The following is a 21818-nucleotide window of genomic DNA, read 5'->3' as shown; positions in this document are numbered from 1 at the left end:
TCCCTTAACTGACAATTGTACACACTTGGACCTCAAAAACATTCTTACGCTGCAGTGCTGCCTGTGACATCACTCCAAAAGCAAAGAGAAGTTACTGCATTACTTCCCAGTGACATGGAGGGACAAGGAGAGGATGGTCACGACTGCGAGTAACTTTAGCTTGGTGCTTAGTGTCTTCATTTAGAGCAAGACAGAGAGATGCTCCTCCTGCCTCTTCCAAAAGGGGTGAAATGCTCACTCAAAGGACAGAAGTGGAAGTACACATGGAAGTGCTATTTATAACTACATAAAACAGTGCAATGCACATCAAATACAAACAAATTCATAGGCTATGGTTCTCCAAAATCTCTTTTGGCCAAAACTTCACACAAATCTCCCCCTAAATCAGGCCAACAAACCCAGTGCTCCAATGTTGTCCCCCCCCAACATTGCCTCTCTACCCCCCATACCAAATCATTGTGACGCAGCTAAAATTCGGCTTAGTAGCTCCAGGCCCCACTTAGGCCGCTCCAGGCCCCAGCTGGCAGCACTGCCAAGCCTGAACCAGGCCTCACTTCTCCCGCAAAACAGTCAACATCCTGCACACCCTCCTGGAAGCAGAGAGAGAGGGGAAAAGGGAAGAGATTAGCTGTGTAGCCATTTGTACAGGGATGCAGACTTACAGGAATGAAATGCATTATCCAGTCCACCTCTCGGATCTCTCTAGTGTCTGGATGTCCTCAGCTTCATGGTTGTCCTAGCTTGAGACTTAAGTCTTTAAGGACTAGGGAGTATAAACCTCCAAGAAGTCCAGAGCAGCCAGGAGTGGGCAGGAAATTGTACTGCACTCCCACAATTCTTTTGTCTTACTTAGGCTGACAGCAAAGGCAGTTCTTGCTCTTCCTTCCCTCTCCTCCTGGGGAGATGCTCCCTCTTGTCTGGTAACAACGGGGGAGTATCCCAAGCCTGCTTGGCCTGACTAAAGGTGGGGCCAGTGTGGGCCTAGCCAGCCTGAGCTAGCCCAACAATGGGGACACAAAAGAGCTCTGGGGCGTATGGTGAACCGCAGGTGGGAGAAGAAAAGGGGCTCTGGGGTTTTGGCCTGCTTGGAGGGACCTTTGGAGAATGTTTGGCCTTGATGGAATTCTGTGCATTTTGTATGCTTTGCATTGTTGTTTGTAGTTATAAGCTGCACCTTCTGTGTAATCTTTGAATATATTCTGCATTTCTATCCAGTTCTGTGTGGGGAGTGATACTTCAATTATGGTGAAAGTAATTTGAGAGCTCTGTTTTCCCCCACTGCCCCTTTAAATGAAGACAGTGTTTCTTAAGGTACCCAGCCTCAAACTGTAACAGGTAGTGACAGCAAACCAAGCAAAAAGCCCCAGACCAAATGAAAAGAAGAAAAAAAAAGAAAGGAAACATCCCCCCCCCCCAACATAAACCCCCAACCCTTTAGAAATCTATGAAAACGCTCTGCAGCCTATGGTATTACTCTCCTCTTTGTTCTGATTTGCCCAAAGCTGGGTCACAGCAGCAGCATGCAGGTTTCCATAAGAAATTAATCAGTAGCTTTGCTTTTGTGTACTTCAAGAGCGGTCTGAGCCACTTTGCTTTGACTATACCTTCCCCGTCCCTTCTCCTCATCAGTACTGTGACTTCTTAAGGTGCACCATAGACACACCAGGAAGGTTTTACTCCTGGGGACAAACCAGAATGCACTTCCCTTCCTTGGTTTCAGTAGGAGACCACTGAAGGTGATGTGCTCTCCCCAAGGACAGCCAATTTCAGTACTTGATGGATGTTAAATAACCCTGCTTTAAAGGGCTGCTCTGAAGCCAGATATTATTCCCACCTCCTCACTTTTTATGAATTAGGAAGGATGTATGTTCCTGTGTGTCCTCTCTGGGCAGAACTGTCTGGAAGGAAGAGAAAGCAGCAAAGACAGAGAAAAACAGGTAGGGATAAAATGCAACAGAGATTGCACTGATTCAAGAAGTGAGTGGTTATCTGACCATGGTGTCCCACACCCAAGACTTACAGGCTGAGGCACAAGTTTGAGCAGATCTTCCATGATCTCATGGTGAGTCCGAGATCGACTGCATCCAGTGCTCACAAAACACACAGCTGCATGCCTTCACTGCTCTAACAGTGATTTATGTCTGCGAATGTACGGCTGCTAACGCGCACTGAGCTCCCACTCCAGATGCCAAAGCCATCCTCTGCACAAAGCCGGGTCTGTGTGGTGCCTCGGCACAGCTTGCTATAGCTGTATTTCATCCCCTCCTATTTCATGAAAGCTTTAAGGGAGCTGCTAGGAGAAAAGCAGTTACACTGAAAGTTGTGTCCAACTCAATAAACTAACCTCATTTTTTTTTCTGCGAGTGTTGCAACTCAGCAGTTCTACTATGGGATCCCAGAGAGCCTGAGACTTCCTTAATTTAGCAAGAACAACTGCATACTATGTCAACTACTGAAAACTCACTGTACAGCAGAAAAAGTTTTGAGTCAACAGACTGGAAAGCGAGGCTGCTGGATTTTTGTTTGATTTTACAGCACGTTCAACCTCTTCAAGACAAGACTTAAAGAGATGTTACAGTAATTTGTAATTTAACTTCTCAGTTGAATCTTTCATTATTTTCAGACTGTGCAATATGCTTTAGATGGATTTTATGCATTTTTAAAATATTAAACCCCATGTTTCACAGTTGAGGCTTTATCCTATTCGTAGTACTTGAACATGTACCTAACTGAATCAGTGAAGCTGATAGAAATCAATGGGATAAGGGTGCATTAAAAAAGGAAGTGTGTCCTGAAGTGCTGTCCTGAACAGGAATAATTAGACTTAATTAGACTTAGGTGTCTCTAAAACAGGTTGTCCTTGTCTAGTAATAAGCACATAACACAACATACCTTGCATATCAAAGGGTAGCAAAAGCTACATGTCTTGAGGAAAAAAAAATGAACAGAGAAGAAATGGAAGCCCCTGGGCATAAGTTGTGATTACTTTATTAGAAGGAAGATTAACACATAGAGGGCAAGGATAATGTTGAAACTCAAAAAGAATACGAGTCAGGAAAATTGTTCCAGATGGCAGAGCCATGTGGGATGTGACTCCACCATCTACTGTGGAAATAAAAAGGAAGAAATGAAGATGTTGGTTCAGGGAGTATATAGGTCTGACAGAAAAATAAGAAAGAACTGAGAGCAATAGAAGGAAATTAAAGGCAGAGTGATGAAACGAGTCCTTCAGAAATTATGAATTGTGGCCACACCACTTGACTCAGCCAGTGAAAAAAGGCTCAGTCGCTTTGCTTCAGATAAACTCAAACATCTCAAAGCCTCAGTGTCTGTCCAGGGCACATTCTCCCTCCTTTGGAGTTTACTGCATTAAGTGGACAGCTTCTCAGAAGCATCTCCCAGTAGGTGTTGAAAGGACAATTTACAGTATCCCATTACTGTTGCTTCCACCCCAGCTGACATGTACACCACCATGAATGAGCATGACAGAACTACATTAGATTGTGCCTTGTACAACTCAGGACTGATAGGAAATGTTCAAAAGTGAGAATGAGGCTGAGCATGACATTAAGGGCTTATTAACAACCCCCTAAAGAAGCAGAGGAAGTGATGAGCTTTGGACACTGGGAACTGAATAGGGCAAAACAATTAAAATTGCGTTGCAAAGAGTTGTCTCATCCTGTGAGGAAAATGGACATGGCATGATCTGCATATGCAGGTCTTCCGCACCTCTGATGTCAATGCAAGCAAAGAGAATAATAAAGTATGAGCTAATGGACAAAGATCTGAAACTACTTTAATCAAATTTCTTTTGACTCAAATATGGGATTTTCAGAAAGAAGTTACAAGCAATCTTCCTGGACTATTTAGCCCATTCACTGCGCAACAGCCCAGGCTACCATCTGCAAAAGTTACTGCAAAGGCATGTTGATTTGGGAGCCAATGTAGACACTCTCCAAAACACATTCTCCTCCACATACACAGGCACATTATGACCTCTTTGGGTTGGACACCATTCATGTATCCAAATACCTAGCTGAAATGGGCTTTGACCAAGGCCTACAAGCCTAATGCTGTAACAGTAATAATAACAAGTTTGATACGAGAGAGTCGTTAAATGGCAGAGAAGTATACATCACACACATAAATAACCCCTGAGAAATAATTTAAGAGACATGTCTGATCTTGACTTTACGAAAGGCCTAAAGTCTATGAAGTCAATTAAAAAAAATAAAACAAAAACAAACTCTGAGACTTCAAAGCTGACTTCAGGCTACAGTATTTTTCCATGACTGATGCTTTTTCATCACGTTCCTTTCTGGACATGGCTTCTCCATTTCAGCACAAATGAACTTTAAACCCACCTGCCCTAAAACAGCTGAAAAGAACTGACCTGAAGGTAGTTGCAGTCTTGGTTTTCATACATTTATCTTTGCAGAAGGCATAGAGACTGTTTTCAGATAGCTACTTGTTTACCTGTCTCTTCTTCCCACTGCAAGGATGCTCACATAGGCTTTCCCTCTTTTAAAAAAAACAAAAAATACATAAAAACCTTGCAAATCTCCTCTTGAGAAGCATAAACTTGTTCTTCCAAGACACAAAATGAATCTGATTGCTTTAAACTATCTTGGCATTATCTGGGTGCATAAATGAGACATCTAACTGCTACAGCCATGTACATCAGCATGCCAGACACAGAATAGGGCTAGAAACCAGGCTGCAACTCTTGCATATCTATCACGCTTACTCCTTCAGCCTTGAGGATGTTTTCCTGGTTAGTCAACTTTAAATCTATCTGTTGTATATTCAGTACCATTGAAAAACAGCACTCAAGTGTACAAGATAAACATGTGCCCCCACTGAGTTACTAAACAGCAGATAAGAAATTTGCATCCCTGTGATTATCACTGCTACCGAGGAGCTGCCTTCAATGTACAGAGCAATACAAAACCACTGAACAGTGCCAAGTAAGTGAGAGGCCTTGTGAAGAGAAAGCCAACACTCTGGAGGCACAAATAGAGCTGTACAAGGGAGAAATTCAGCATCCTCTGAAAACAGGGACTGCCAAGCATTAAAGATGTAAAATGAGGATATAGAAAGAATTTCTTCATGGAAATAGGAAGGCCATTCCACTTGGGATACAAGGGGAGAAGCCCCATGCTCAAAGGGCATTTTTATTTATTGCAGAAATAAACCATGAGCAGCACAGAGGGGAAGGTGCACAAAAGCTTTACCAAAGGTGCCAGAAAAGATTCAGAGCTTCTTGTGGCACAGAAGCCCACCTATACTCAGAAGAGAAGTGAAGGCATTCCAAGAACATGCAGAAGGTCTGTTCAGAGCAACCAGAAACAAAATCGCTAGTAGTATTTTTTGAATGGAAGAGTCAGATGGAGGCCTTCTAGTAACACATCCCATTCTACCAAAGAACAGAGAAAGCAGGATTTGTGCTCTGTCTCTGCCATTCCTTCACATTCACCTGTCTCTGCATCATCTTTGCTCTAGCATCCCCCAACAGCCCAGCCTTGCTTCACATCCTGCCATGCTAGCCTGGCACCTGCACAAGAGCTGCTGTGACCCACTGAATGCAATACTGGGGATTGTGCCCTGCCACTGACATCCAGAGTAGAGCTTGCCTGTCTCTCCCCTCTCAGCACTGACTCCTGCCTCTCACCTCCTCTGCCTGATGAGTTTAGCAACAATACCACAAAGCAAAGCAAAGCAGTAGAAATTTAATTGATTCTGAGAATTCTACTCCCTATCAGATTTGACAGGAGCTAGCCAAGATATTCAGTGTTATTGGAGAGGGGGAATGGAGACAAGCAGACAGACAGACATCATCACTGCTACCACCACACACACCTCAATTCCTTGGAATCCAGGCTAAACCCACCCAGTCTCTGGAACAGAAATACCCACAAAAACATTTCACAATGCTTTACCAAGGAGTGATATCAGTATCATTATCTCCATTTTACAGCTGCAGCACTGACCAGTCATGACACGCCTCAAGTCACCCATCAGATTGCTCTTCTGTCTGGCTCTGCTATTACATCTCATGATTGCTAGCCAGTGGAGTCATCCCAAACCACAGGCTGCACTAGAGGAAGGGGCTGCAGGAGTTAATACATAACTGTTTAAACACTAGATTGTTTGCAGACAGGAAGGAACGAGAAGAATTTTTAAGGTACCACAGGAACCATGAAATGCAGTTCTCCTTTCAAGAGGCAACATCTTCCTATACCACGTTCCACATGCTCAGACTTCTAGATGCATTTCATGAAAAAGCAGGACAGGAAAAGACTGACCATAGCCAGGAGACAGAGATGATGGCTTAAGAAACAAGCCAGATCAAACCATAAATTTCAAAAAGTCTGAGCAAGGGAGAAGATAAGATTTGAACTCCACTTTTCTTGTCAAGTGTCTTCACAAGCTCTCGAAGGACCCACTCTAAGGAACCAGTGTTTCCCTCATGCTTCAAATCTGGCTATGCTTAGCACTATTCAGCCAAGCTTCACCAAGGCTAAATTTTTACCATTTTCATTATTTCCCTTTGTGTGTTAAAGGATAAAGCAGTCAGGAATTGGTTAGGAACCATTTAAGTTTTAAAATACAGAAGAGCAGATTTAGGTTGAATATTAGGAAGAAGTTCTTTACGATGAGGGAGGTAAAACACTGGAACAGGTTGTCCAGGGAGGCAGCTGAGGCCCCATCCTCAGAGATATTCAACGTTAGGCTTGACAGAGGTCTGGGCAACCTGATCTACCACAGGATATCCCTGCTTACTACAGGGGATTGCACTAGATGACCTTTGGAGGTCCCTTCCAATCCAAGCAATTCTAAGATTCTAAGTGATTCCTTATTGATTAAAACAATGCAATCTCCCTTGTCTTAGCCCTCAGGTTAAAAATTTTGCACATCAGAATTACTTCTTACCAAAGGAAGAATGCTTCCTGCCACTATAAACTGAATCTAAAAAAAAAGAAAATAAGAAGCACTGAATTATTGAATTTACTTTTCAATGCAAAAAATGGTATGAAAGAGAAGTGCTGTTCTACTTCTCTAACCTCATATCTTCCTTTGTATCTCTTCTATTGCTTCTGCTGTTTTCCAGTAAACATCAAGGATGCATACAATTTCTTCCCTGCTCCAACATAAAACAGTAGGCAAGTAATAAGCCCTGGAAGGCCTGAACTGACCTCTGCCATCAGTCTCCTACCTGCTCGTCAGCCTTTTCAACATCAGCAGGGTAGAAATGCCTCAGATTGCACCACAAGCTCTCTCACACTTAGTCTTAAGACTGATGGTCCACGCAGATAATTGATTTGTAGTGACAAACACTGCCTGAGATTAAAGTTATTGCAGCATTTGCTTTGAGCTGCTGCATAAATACCACTACAAGTTATTGCATTAATGCAACGTCAAAAAATGTACCACGTGGTGATGCCAGGAGACAGCACTGCCCTCATTTTGTGAGTGCCTTCATCAAGGTATCAAATTCTCCTTCCTGGAACACCTTTGAAATATATTGAAATAAAATAAGTGCAAGGATGTCATCAGAAAGGAAAGACTTTCAAGAATGCATGGGAATGGTTCCCCAGATGAGTGCTCCACTAACTCTGCTGCAAGCATCTGCTGCCATCAGGCAGGTAGGCTGCATGAAAAGACACGTGTTACATCTTCAAGGGTCAAATATTGTTGAGGTAAGACACTGGTCTAAGTGCCACGAGGAAGCCTCCTACACTCTCCATTCCAGTTAGTTTATAGACAAACTATCACCATTTGCTTTCCTCAAGCAGTTACCCTTAGTACTGGTCTCCTCAGACAACAGGCTTTGTGTTGACAAGGTGGTTTCCCTCTGACCACTGATAAACACTGCTCCAGCTACTGCTTCAAGGCCTCAGCCATTTCACATCAGACAGCCTTAAGGGCATGCAGAGGTCAACAAACAGGCTCAGAGCTCAAGTTTGGCATAGAAAAAAAGCAACTACTACAGGCCTACAGAGGCCATAGGGTCCAAACACTACAACTTATGCCCTGCCACTGAGCGGTCCAGTGCTCTTTCCTTTGCTACTCTGCACTTTCAATTCCAGTGAAGACAGCTCTTCCCGCTCTTGTAAACCATTTATATGTACTTTGTGGGAGCAGATCTGGGGGCAAACTGGAAACTGCTTGTCCCAATATGACCAAGGAGCAACATTACATATGCAATTCTAACTGAGTTGCCCTGTTAAGGTGGTCCTGGCAAGATCTTATATGGCAGCTGAAAAGAAAGCAGTTGTGATTTAAAATAGTTGTGATTTAAAACTGGTGAAATACCTGCATTGCAGGGAGAAATTATCTACATAAAGCTTTCATGTGTGGCTTATACAAAATAGACTTACTGTAGAAAATGTGGAGTACAGCTCAGTTGGAATCTAGTCTGTCTGATACATGCTCTGGGAGTGCGGAGCCAAGCCAGCACACATCTCTTCCGAGGAACAAAACACATCCTTCTAGTACTAGCCACACTGAGCCAGTGTTTACACACTGATCTGCTAATAAGCAGACTTGGAGATTCCAGAGCATCAGATTTATATTTATTACTATTTTATGTTACCACAGGACGTGCCAAATTTGGGTACTTTAAATTATGAAGGCTGCTATTGCACATTCCCTTATCAGTCTTTCACACAACTGAGTTACTGAAGCATCCTGATAAGAATGTCTAAAATGTCTGCTATGTTTTAAAACAGCAAACTTCCTTTTCAAGCCCTGACCCAGCCATTTCAGTCAGCAAAGCTCTTTCCAGTCTTTCAAAACACTTTCTACTCACTTAATGGCTGCAATCATACTCACTGTCTTGGAAACTGCTACTCCTGAAGCTAACACAACACAGCTATTTATTCATGGTAGTGGCTAGGCATATTTTGAAGGATTCCCCTTCCACAATACGGAACGAAACATGGGCATCCATCTCTTGACAAGAGATCCAGCTACCACACTTCAGGCTCCATACATAGAATATAAACATGCCTTTTAAATGAGGAAAAAGAAGGGAACGGTGCAACTAAAACAACCACCTTCCCCAAGCCAGCATGTCTTTTTGCACTTTCTTTTACATTCCCAGGGTCGCTAAAATCCATGCATACAGAGACAGGCAGGTGTGTACATTTATGCACTCAATTCTCAACTGCATTTCTCAGGAAGGTGCCAGTCAGAGGAAGAAAACTCAGGAGTATAAAAAGCCATTGCTACAATAATCAGCAAAACCAGTTTTATCTGTTGTCAATTTTAAGGTTGCTGGGGGTTTGCTTTTAACAGTTTCTTCTAAAGCCTGTTTTCAGTAGGCTTAGCCAAGATCTTTGAAACGGTGTTTTGCAAAAGCTACAGCTGGAATTGAATGTTAAAACACCAGATTATGAAAGCCACCTATCCCTGCACTAATTTCATTCTAAAAGAATCCCACTTGAGAGTGAAGAAGAAAGGAGAGGTGGAGTGGGGAATGCACGGCTAATTAGGGAGGTTTTACAATCTGATTCAACCTGCCAACCCATTTTTCTGCCAGTCTTGCACAGGCAAATAGGATGAAAACCAGAAACGATGAGCTTTTTTGCACTGTTATTCCTCAGTCTCATAATTTCTGATTGTCTGCCTGCATAGTTCTGTCCTCTGACCCCCTTGGAGCTGTAGATCACCACGTTCAGAACCAGGGAAGTCATTCACACACAACACCAAAAAAAAAAAGAGGACAGGAGGCACCTAGTGGCATACGATTTTCTGGAAGCAAGGGGCACACAGGCAGTGAGCTGTTCTTTCCTAATGCTTAGTATCTTTACTGCAGTCCCAGCAAGCCACTCAAGGCTGAGTGATTCTTGATAGCACGTAGAATAAAATGCCAGGAAATACCTGTGCTGCACAGCTACGCAGCACAGACTCGTGGGACTGCGCTGAGCAGGCTCAGACATTGATCGGACACGCTGCAGGACAGGGCTCCACAGACACACTTGTTTGACTCTCACCAGTGTCAGGCAGCACCCTGCTCGGTCTGATTAGCATAATCAGAGATGTAAGGAGAGAAGCAGGCCTAATTAGCCTGAGCAAAGCACCTTGTCAGCCTGGGAATCTCTGCACGGGGCTCAGATGCACAGAGAGACCCATCGTGACAGAGCTTTTCTTACTCCCTGCATTCAGCAGGCATTTCATTATGCCCAAGAACTACCGCTGAAGCAACATGCCCTGTCATCCGAGACCCCGAGACCAGAGCGAGGAGATTCCTCAGTTCTCAGTGCTGCTTATTTGAAGCAAAGAAATGCAGGGGTCTTACAGATCAATGAGTGATGCTTTCTCCCACTGCATGGGCCTAGGCAGGTAATCCAACAATCTTCTTTTGCACAGTCTTTTTGGAAAGGGGCATCTCCTATTATGATTGCCATGTATTTGTTTTTAATACTTCCTTTTATAGCATTCTAGTTAGTTAAAAGAAATGGCGAGGAATAACACTGTGCTAATGTTAGTTTCACTACTTCATTGGACCTCCCCCATTTCAAAATACTCTCCAGATGGAAAGAGTTTATTTGTAAGTAGGCAAGCAGAAGGCTAACTGAAGAAAAAGTGATAATTACATTAGAATAATAACAACAAGAAGAAAACCCAGAGCTAATGAAGACTGCTTGCTTCATTTAATTTAAGGAGAAACTTCACCCTATAATGAAGACATACAGAGCTCTGCAGCTCACTCACCCTTTCTGTGAATGTCAGCAGTAGCAGCAGCACTGCTCTCACCAAGCCAAACCCCCTTCAGTCAAACTGGTTTGACTGGTCAATGATAACAAGAAGGAAGTGCTTGTTCTTATACCTCCCTGATCACTCTGCAGGCTATCCCTCAGGCTGAATAAAGACAGTTTTAAAAACATTTTAATATGTCTAATAAAAGTTAAAAAGAACCTTAGTAATTCTCACTGTGGACATGTCCTAACTCGGAAACAAGTTATGAGGACCTTCCCTACTCAAACTGCAGCAGTCCATGACAGACTGAATGACAAAGACCTTTTTGTCCCCTTTTAAGAAGCTGATTTTTTAACCAAGTTGCTTGCAGTGTACGGTTTTACAAGAAAACAAACGAGCAACGCTGCTTTGAAAGTGTAAAATAGACCCAAACCATTTGAACTGTGAACATGAAAAGTGTTAGCTTCTCCAGTGCTCTTCTTGTTGCTCTACCCTGAGTGTCAAACTCATTTTTTACTTCACCAGAGGTTCACGTAACTGAGGCTTCTTTTTGTGAACAATCTGCATCGGAAATACTAAATCAAGCTGTTGAGAAGAGAGGTTTTATCTACCAGAGAAACAAACTCCTGTCAGATGGAGGCTCAAAATGCAGCTTGCCCACTGCCTCCATTACAGACAGGGCAAGGAATCTCCAAGCTTTGGGCACAAATGCCCACCCATCGGGGAAGCCAAGTCACATTTTGCCCAGCTTCTTTCAACCAGCACAGCTTCTGCAATGCTTTTTGTGCAGGGCTCAGAGCAGTTCAAATGTTGGAAGTGAGACAAAGGTAATTTATAAATCACCACCCCAGTTCTTACTGAAGGTTGCCTGGCCCAGAAACTTACAAATAACCTTCCTCTTTTCATCTAATTCAGCCCTTGCTCCCCAGATTCCCTCTGTTACTAGTGCAATAAACTTGATTTACCATAGTGGGGAGGCTTTTTCTTTTACTTAAATAGCTGCCAGGAAAATCCATTAGAAATAAATAAAAGATTACAGCATCTCAGGTTTCCTTAGCCTGTCTCTAGTTCTGACATCTCAGCAGGGAAAAAAACAACAACTAAGAACAACCCTGATAACATGCTTCTTTATCTTCCTCCTCTTGACCTTTGTGCCATCAGGTGCCTCTGAAACATTCATCAGCGTCTGCAGCTGGAAACACCAATGCCGTTAACAGTCAGAAACATAAAACTCATGAGAAAGAACACTGATAGTATCAATACGGCTAGTTTGTGTAAGAGTGTCTAATATTTCTTCCCAACATAAGCATCCAGGATCAACACATGTGGCAAGCTGCAAACAAACCTGTAATAAATATGAATGAACAAGTTGTTCAGAAGAGCTTTCTGCTACAAAGGGCTTGTGATCCCTTTTAACTAACCTACTATTAACAGCAGCCTTTCCTTTTAAATGCATGCTCCAAACAGAAAATGGAAAAAACCTCCCCTCTGGGGGAGTTTAGTTTTTATTCTCTTCCTCCTGCTGCTGCCACCAACATCATTAACTTTGAGAGAAACTTCAGCAGGCTACTAGATACTGTTAGGGTTACCACAGGTGTAGCAAAACAGCTCACCAGTGATGTTCACTAACACAGCAGCAATGAAACAGAAGAGAAACAGAAGATCAGCAGGAGAAATATTCTCATGGGCATGGGACATCTGTGTCTTGGTCACCTTCATCACAGACACAATTTGTAAACATCAGAGTAACTTTCATGCCATGCTATCAGGGTGTAAAGGGTGAGCTTGGTTCCCAAGGCTGCTTCTTGGTTTCACCTGTAGTCTCAGGCTGTATGGGTGGGCAGAGGCCAATGGGATGAGATTTAACAAGGCCAAGTGCAGGTTTTTACACTTTGGCCACAACAACCCCAAGCAGTGCTACAGGTGGGGGACAGAGTGGCTGGAGAGCAGCCAGGAAGGAAGGGACCTGGGGGTACTGGTAGATAGTAGCTGAACATGAGCCAGCAGTGTGCCCAGGTGGCCAAGAGAGCCAATAGCATCCTGGCCTGGATCAGGAACAGTGTGGCCAGTAGGACAAGGGAGGTTATTCTTCCCTGTACTCAGCACTGGTCAGGCCACACCTTGAATACTGTGTCCAGTTCTGGGCTCCTCAATTCAAGAGAGATGTTGAGATACTGGAATGTGTCCAGAGAAGAGTGACAAAGCTGGTGAGGGGCCTAGAACACAGTCCTATGAGGAGAGGCTGAGGGAGCTGGAGAAGAGGAGGCTCGGTGCTGACCTCAGTGCTGTCTACAGCTACCTGAAGGGAGGATGTAGCCAGGTGGGGGTTGGTCTCTTCTGCCAGGCAACCAGCAACAGAAGAAGGGGACACAGTCTCAAATTGTGCCAGGGGAAATATAGGCTGGATGTTAGGAGGAAGTTCTTCACAGAGAGAGTGACTGGCATTGGAATGGGCTGCCCAGGGAGGTGGTGGAGTCATTGTCCCTGGAGGTGATCAAGAAAAGACTGGATGAGGCACTTACGCAAAGGTCTAGTTGATTGGACAGGGGTAGGTGATAGGTTGGGCTGGATGATCTTGGCAGTCTCTTCCAACTTGGTTGATTCTATGAAGAGTGCTGCAAAGCCAGGACCTAAAAGTTCCTCTGGTTGACAGCAAGTTAAAATAAGAGCAACCATAAACTACACTGTTGAACTAAGGGACATGCTTTGTTCTCATAGATCACACTGCAACTATTCTAGTATTATGATCATTAAGAAACCCATTTACCTGCCTTCCTTGAGGCTTTTACTCGCTCCAGTGCACTAGTACTGCCTGGACTTCTCTAACGCCAAATCATGAAACAAAGCTGACAGCAAAAAGCTGGGGCAGCAGTTAAAGTGACTGCCAAAGAGAAATCTGTTTGCTCAGGCAAAAGCTGTTCTCAGTCCAAACATGGGAGTCGTAATCTTGCAGCCATTTGCTCAGAAGACAATGAAGGGAAGGCAGAGCAGACTGGGAAACTACAAGCTTGCCATGGTAAGAGAAGAGAACAATCTTTGTGCCCAGATTTCTTTGCTCTGCAGGGTAAGTTTTACAAAGCTGACAACCGGTAGCAACATGCAGTGGCCTCAGGCATCATGCCTGCCTATCAAAGACTTGGATTTTAGCCCTGGAGAAATTACAACTTCTCTCCTCTCTTGAAGCTACATCGGCCAAGAAGTAAGCAAGAGAGTAATGAATGACCTAACTAAAAATTATTTTAACACGCAGATTGCATACTGTAAGCCATAAACTTAGGGGTGCAGAGAGAACCAAAGGAAGACAGGGAAGAGGAAGACATCTCTTATTTGACAGGAACAGCATAGCCACAGATTACATAAGGCAACCAACTGTGGGTGCTACAACAGTAAAGTCATCTACTGGAGTGGTAGGGGCTGGCACACTAAACGGAAAGTATGGATCCAGCAGATAAGCCCTGGAGACAAAAGAGGAGGAAGCTCAGTAATACAGGCGCAGAATGACAGCAGGGAAGATAGGTTAGGAAGCTGTGAGTTGAGGAGCCAGCCAATAGGAATGTAGAGAAAAAAAGAGCTGCAAAGAAAGTTGAACAGATATGAATAAAAAGGTGTTTGGCCCTGTGGCATTCTTTGAGCACGGGTGGTTTACGGTCTCATTGCTGGACTCAGAGTCGCCCTGGCCACCTCCCTGCTGGATGGCACGGACAAGCAGACACAGCCCAGATAACACACACTGACCAAAGATGCCCAGATACCAACTGTATGGGAGATTCCCCACTGCCAAGACGGCTTGGTTGCTGTGTGTCACCACAGCAGGTTTGCTACTCATGCACTCAGAGAACAGCAGCTGCAGGGCCGGTGTGCACCTACCACCGTCTGCTTTGCTTCTGCACAGACACAGCAGCTCTGTCTGCAACATCTGTTTTAATCCAGCATTCATCAGTTAAACCAAACTGCCAAACCAAAGCCCTAGAGTTACACTCAGACTTTTTTTGAAGCCCTGTAAGAGACCCAAACAGTTTCGGCTTCCTCTTCCTAATATCAGCCTTGAGCCATACTTGTCTGGCCAGCAGAAACATATGATGTGAAATACAAGCCAGAAAATAAGACTTTCTGAATAAACATTTATTTAGTGAGAAATACTTCTGATTTTTGGCACTGTCAGAAACCTGAAGCCCTAGGTATAGCATGCCTACAGAGTGCAATTTCTATTTGAAGGGAAGCTGCAACTGTCTGTAGATCTTAATGAAGAATAATGCCTGCAACAAATTATGCCATTTTGGAGAGACATTACTCAAATGACAGTGATTCTTCCCATCTCCCTATAAATATTGAGTGCCTCATGCAGGGCAGCTGTTTGGAAGAACGGACACAGGTGGATCTCTCTTTTGTCAGCAGCCTGGGAGTTTGGTATATGGATACCAAAGTGATTCAAAAAGCAAAGATGTTCAGAAACATTAAGGCTGCATGTGTCAAAACTTCCCATCACTTTTCTGAGGTGTGCACAGCTCATCACTGTTTGAACAGACACCAGGAATTGCTTCCAAGCACACCACAAGCCTTGTGTTGAGGCTCAAGGTGTGAGAGAAGGCTTCTCACAGTAAACTACTGTAAAAGAAGGTGGTGATGCTTGGGGGAGAGGGTGTGCCAGAGCTCCCACCAGCTTGGCCAGGCAGTTTAGGAAGCAGCACTGATGTCAGCTCCAGGAGCTGCCACTCCCAGTTCTGACACAGGTTCAGGCGCCAGGAAAAACAGCCAGCAGCCAAAGGAGTATGGATGAGATAGGACCAGGGTAAAGCGAGCAGATAGAAGTAGAGTGAAGGGAGCAAAGGAGGGCTAAGGAGTGGAGGAAGAAGGCCACAGATCAAGAATAGGATGGGCCCAGAGCTAAGCCTTGTGTAGATGCAGTCCCTGAGAGCCTCTCTGCAATCAGCCCTTGAGCAGCAGGTTCAGGGAAAGCTTGTCACAGTGAGGAGCAGGGATGTTTACTATCCTGCCATCTGCAGTTTGCCCAGAATAACAGCCATATAGATACGAGATCAGCCCAAGATGTTTCAGTTATTGACATATACTGGATTTAGAAATTCATTCCCCATTTCCCACAAACTGTGCCAGAGGTTTTCGCATAAGCACAAGAGAGCAAAAAAAGTGAAGAAAAGCCTGCAAGTGAGGAATATGAGGAGTTTATTCACTGCTGCTGACAGTATCTGTTTGTGCTTGTGCGGCTAGCACTCAAAAAAAGCTGCAGCATATGTTTTCAGCATGGAAAAAACCAACAAACAAAAACCCAGCAAAAAAACCCACAATACCTAAATCCTACCAGAAAACTACAGAAAACCCTATACTGGAATTTGTAATGTACCCTTCTGCAAGAGCAAAGGAGCCTCGCCTCACTTTATCCCTCACTAAGTGAAATAAATGTTCCTCCTTAACAAACCCTCCTGACAGCCTCCTTTCTCTCCGCAGAAGAGGAATATGGACTTGATTTGTACAGGCTCTGCAATTCCAGAAATGTGCTTCATCTGAATGGGGAGGGCAGGAGAAAGGAAGCGAGAAATTTGTTCTGTTTAGTAAACAGGCAGTTTCTAGGCGGATACAAGACACTGGGCCCAATTTACTGGCCGCCCCCCTCTGGTATTTGCCTGGGTGGCTGGGGGAGACGGCGGAAGGGATGACAACAGCTACCACAAATGGGAAAGATCCAATCACTTTCTGCACATCTTAACCTGACAACACCCTGCAAACACACAGAGAACAAGAACAGCATTTTTCAGTCAAATCGCTGCCTGTCAGCATTTCCTTTCCCCTCCTCATCTCTGGTATTCTTGTCTCTTGGAGAGAATAAAGGAAAGAGGTGAGGCAAGAGTAGGAACCTGTCCAACTTCCTCCTTGCAGCACTATCTTCCAAGCAGATGCCAGGTGACAAAATACGTTCTCAAGAAACTTCTAAGAAGCTCTCTCCATCACCTATGAATGACTTCCTGAATGAAACCAGTCCTGGATGCCACGGTGAGAGACAATCTCAAGAGTACTTTCCCTCCATCCATACCTGGTGAGAAGAGTGTTGCTTCTTCTGCACAAACCCAGGACTTCTGAATGTAATTTGATGTTTTGGCACCACAGTAACAGACCATCACATTGCTTAAAGTGGGCTCATTTAAAACCGTTTAGGACAGAGCAGAATGTAATAATCACACTGACAGCACCTTCAACAGATACTTCATGCCCGGTAATGGCTGATGATTGCCTCCTGCTCTCATGCAGTTTATCTGGTGGATCTGGCACACTGCATACTTTAGAAGACCCAAGGAATGCTCTCCTAGACATGAGGTGATGCAGTTATTGCAATTAGGATATCAGCCTCCAAAGTAATCCCTTGTGGTTTCACAGAAGTCTTCCCAAGTGCGGGAATAAGCTGGTATGGCCATGTCTGCTTGGATACGTAGATGGTAAGAAGCTCCAGGTCTCACAGACCTCTTATTCATTTTAATGAGTTACTAACTTGGGAGCTTAGTGATAACTAACAACTCCCAATGTCAGCCTTGTTAACTATTTTAGTGTATTTCAAAGCATGCAGAAAGGAGAGAGACGACGAAGATTCTTGAGTGTCTGCTCTAATATTTATTTTGCAAGTGACTCCTGGGAAAGAAGCACCACTTGCACTGTCTCAATCTGCTTTTCAAAGTCTGAACCCAAAAGGAAAAGCAGAGCAAAGGAGAGCATCCAATTTACTTTCAAGTAGCTAGTAGGCATGCCTAGCAGTCAGAAAATAAATTTGTGTTTGCTAAATTTAGGAGAAGTGCAGAACTGATTTGTGTAAAACTGATTTGTTCAGACCAGAAGAATCTGCAGCTGTTTTATCACTACTAGTATCCTGAAGGAGCACTGTATATATACAAACCCTAACTTACCTAATTTGGAATTCTTGAGGTTCCTTCTTAATGCAAACCCAAGAATTATTCTCAAATCTAGCAGGCAGAGATTTCTTGTTTTCCTCTCTTTGTGAGGATGTTTACATCTGAACTGCATATTTACCCATTTTATCCCTGAAAAGCAGTGAGCTTCATGAGAAAAAGAATGAATGTAAAAATATTCATGCCTTCTCTTTAGCCATCCCTAGTGGAAAAGATTCCCTTTATTAACTGCCACGGCTGTATCAAGCTCTTCATTACACAACTGTGTTTCCCACTGAAAGGTGTACTACTCCAATTCCCATCTACACAGACCTCTGTGAGGAGCATTTGTATTGAATATACTCAAAGTAATGCAACAAACTTCATCAAAGCAACAGGAGTTTGGAATAAGTATCTGCATTTGCATTCCTCTACCTTGAAAATGATCAATTAATTTCAACCCTTGTATGAGCATGTATAAAACTCCTCAATCTGACCTGTGGACTGCTGAACTGTTAGCTATAATATTTTACATTTTAGTTTTGCTACACAGTCACAAGCACTTGAAATACAGGCTTAGATATTTCACTAAAGAGCTACAGCAATATATCAAATAACTGCAGGAGTCCAAGGTAAGGAAACTCAGCATCTTTACTTAGCTAGCACTATCCTACCCTTGAAGATACTAAAGGAAAAAGAGAGAGAGAGAGAGAGAGGGGCAGGGGGGAGAGAGAGAGAGAGGGAGGGGGATTTCTGTCTGGCTTAACAGCCCAACCCAAACACACCTGCCTTTGGTTTCAGCAGAGCAAAAAGATGCTCCATAGATCACCAGGACCAAATGTTACAGTGCAGATACCACCCCCACCACCCACAGAAGACACAATTCCAAGTATGCATTATCACTGCTAGGAACTCACAACATTCACTGCGTTCTTGTTCAGGGAATTCTGGAGTATCCTTTAGCATGAAGATTTTTCAGAAACTGTCAGAGTGCTCACAGGTCCTTGCTGTTTCTCCTCTTTCAGTTGAAGTAAGATAGAGCTGTACAAGAAAAGCAAATCAAAGTATGAAAGGAAAGCAAGGAATAAAAAGAGAAAAATCCATAGAGCTGTTTCACAAATGAACAATTTATTCCTACATCTCCTATAAGAAAATGCATTCTTAATGAGCTCCCTGGATGGAGATTCCAGCATAGAGTGCACATCAAACACTGATCTAGGATAGGAGTTGTCATTTGCTCTGTAATTCATATTACCAACAATTAAAACTCAGTTTAAAGTTGCTGAGGCAAATAAATAATTAAGATTGTTCTTGGATACTTCTGTTCCCATAACAAGAGGAAGAAAAAAAAATACTTGGGATTGTAAGCTGCAGACAAAGCCCACTGTGTGCAGTGAGATTCACACAGGAAGACTCTTGCTTTCCATGAACTCCTCAAAGGAGAGACACAAACACCTATCTATTTCTGTATGTATTTGTCATGTTGCAACAGAGGAATACAGAAATCAGAAATATACAGGTGCATTCTTTTTATTCTTCAGCATTTCTTGTATCTGAGATTTTTAATATTATGCTGTTCTTTTATATTTGAGTTTTGACAGAAATTCTTTGTGGACCTACTGTACACAATATCAAGACTATCCTCAGCTTTTTTTAGAGAACCACATCAACATTCAGGTTAGAAAAGACCCTCAAGATCATCAAGTCCAACTAATAACCCTACTCTACAAGGTGCACTCTAAACCATATACTCAAGCACCACATCCAAGCAATCTTTAAACACATCCAGGGCTGGTGACTCAACCACCTCCCTGGGCAGCCCATTCCAATGCCTGACCACTCTTTCCCTGAAATTATTTTTCCTAGTATCCAGTCTAAACCTACTCAGGTGCAGCTTGAGGGCATTCCCTCTTGTTCTATCACTAACTATCTGTGAGAAGAGACCAGCACCAACCTCTCCACAACATCCTTTCAGGTAGCTGTAGATAGTGATGAGGTCTCCCCTCAGCCTCCTCTTCCTCAAACTAAATAGCCCCAGCTCCTTCAGTCGCTCCTCATAAGATTTATTTTCCAGGCCCCTCATCAGCATCGTTGCCCTGCTCTGCACTTGCTCCAGCATCCCAACATCCCTCTTATACCGAGGCACCCAAAACTGAACACAATACTCAAGGTGTGGCCTCACAGGAGCACGGTACAAGGGGACAATCACCTCCCTTACTCCTGCTGGACACAGCATTTCTAATACAAGCCAGGATGCCATTGGCTTTCTTTGCTGCCTGGGCACACTCCCTGCTCATACTGAGTTGCTTGTCAATCAGAACCCCAGGGCCCTTTCTGCCAGACAGCTTTCCAGCCACACTCCCCCAAGCCTGTAGCATTGCTCAGGGTTGTTGTGACCAAGTGCAAGACCTGGCATTTGGCCTTGCTAAAGCTCATCCCACTAACACTGGCCCATCAATCCATGTGAACCCCACAGAGAACATGTGAAACAGAGCATGTATTTCCATGGGGTCTTCATAGGCTTCCTAAATTCTCAGCTTCATTTTGTGCCACAAATCCTTCCTATCTCCTTTATGTAGTGTTCTTCACACATTTCACATGTATTTTCAGGACTTGTGTATGTGGATCCCATCTTAGCAGCACTATGGCAAAATCCATGTCTCTGAATGGAAAATATGTGCAGCACTGAAGTCTGCACCTGAGACAGTGTGAGCTCTCTTTACTGTCAGAGGAGAAAACAAGACAATCTAGAAGGTTATTAAATTTGACCTATCGCTAGCATCTGCTTCAGGACGGAATGAGTCATTCTCTAGAAAGGTCTGCTTCTTTCTCTGCATAAATTGAGTCTAGACACTGAGCTCAGATTAGATGGCTACAGATGCATGCAGATGAATCTCATCCTACATGAAGGCAGGAAACACGTCAGACAGATGGACAAGTGTAGTTCATGAGTGAAGATCAGAGTGATGGAAACAATGATAATTATCCAGAAACATGTACAGCCCTGAGACAGTCAATTCTAGTTGAACATACAAAGCAACAACAACAAACCCAGTGTCCATCTGGTTGGGACTCCCCAAGGTGCACTGGCAATGATAATGATGACCACTAGTCTCAGAATCATAGAATTGTCAGGACTGGAAGGAACCTCAAGGATCACCTAGTTCCATCCCCCTGCCATGGGCAAGGACACCTCACACTAGATCACATTGCTCAGAGCCCCATCCAGGCTGGTCTTTAAGACCTCCAGGGATGGGGATTTCATCATCCCACTGGGCAACTTGTTCCAGTGTCTCACCACGCCTCAAGATGCAGAACTACTTCCTATCATCCAATCTGAATCTGTCCACTTCTAGTTTTGCTCCATTCCCCTTTGTCCTATCACTACCTAACAGCCTAAAATGTCCCTAACCAGCTTTCCTGTAGGACCCCTTCAGATACTGGAAAGCCACAATAAAGTCTCCTCAGAGTCTTCTCCAAATTGAATAACCCCAACTCCCTCAGTCTATCTCCACAAGAGAGGTCCTCCAGCCCTCTTGATCATCCTCATGGCCCTTCTCTGGACACATTTCAGCACGTCCATCTATTTTTTTGTAATAGAGGCAATAGAAGGTATCTCTTACAGAACTCTTCCTCAGCTTAAGACACTCTGAGCTGGAAGTACAGCTCCTGTGTGACATAAGCACTGCAACCAACCTCAAGATTGAGATACCCTGAGATACCCGGGTCCAAGCTACGCTTTCAGAACTTCAGTCAACAGCTTCTCTCCTTTACTTAACATGAGACTCTGCTGCTCACCTGACAGAGAAGCACATGGTCAGATATGAGCTAATAAGCTTTTTAAGTTTAGAAAGCAGACTAAAAAGAGGAAAAAACCCACCAACTACCCTTAAGTCGATCCTCAAAATTTTGCTTAATCCAGAAGAATTTTCAATTAAATTAATTTTTATTTAAATTATGTGAATCTATCATGAAAAAAACCCTGCAAGATAAAAATCCTCAAAATATTTTGTTTCTATGTGTTAAAATAAAACACTTCAGCATTTTTCAAATTAGTTGGGGTTTTCCCCCACTAATTCGTCCATCCAAAAGTCCCCTAAAACTCCCACTACTTAATTGTCATCTCTTGCCATGAGAAACCTAAAAATGGAGTCCAGAGGACTACAAGAAAGAAAGAGCAGGAAAGGAAGTTTACCCCACACACATCCTGACTCCCATGCCAGA

At 43.6% G+C, this 21818-nt stretch overlaps 1 protein-coding gene across 11 annotated transcripts in view; it reads right to left on the bottom strand.

Moving 5' to 3' along the window:
• ATXN1 (ataxin 1) overlaps positions 1–21818 on the bottom strand; it is a 234074-nt gene that overhangs the window by 74990 nt on the left and 137266 nt on the right. For all 11 annotated transcript variants that reach the window (XM_064160978.1, XM_064160979.1, XM_064160980.1 and 8 more), the window contains one exon: positions 18512–18635. The gene's annotated coding sequence lies outside the window, so the exon portion shown is untranslated. The remainder of the gene's footprint in view (positions 1–18511; positions 18636–21818) is intronic.

This window comes from Pogoniulus pusillus, chromosome 21 (assembly GCF_015220805.1).
Source record: "Pogoniulus pusillus isolate bPogPus1 chromosome 21, bPogPus1.pri, whole genome shotgun sequence".
NCBI lineage: Eukaryota > Metazoa > Chordata > Aves > Piciformes > Lybiidae > Pogoniulus > Pogoniulus pusillus.
Note: the sequence above shows the minus strand (reverse complement) of the source record. Positions and strands in the feature narration are given on the sequence as shown.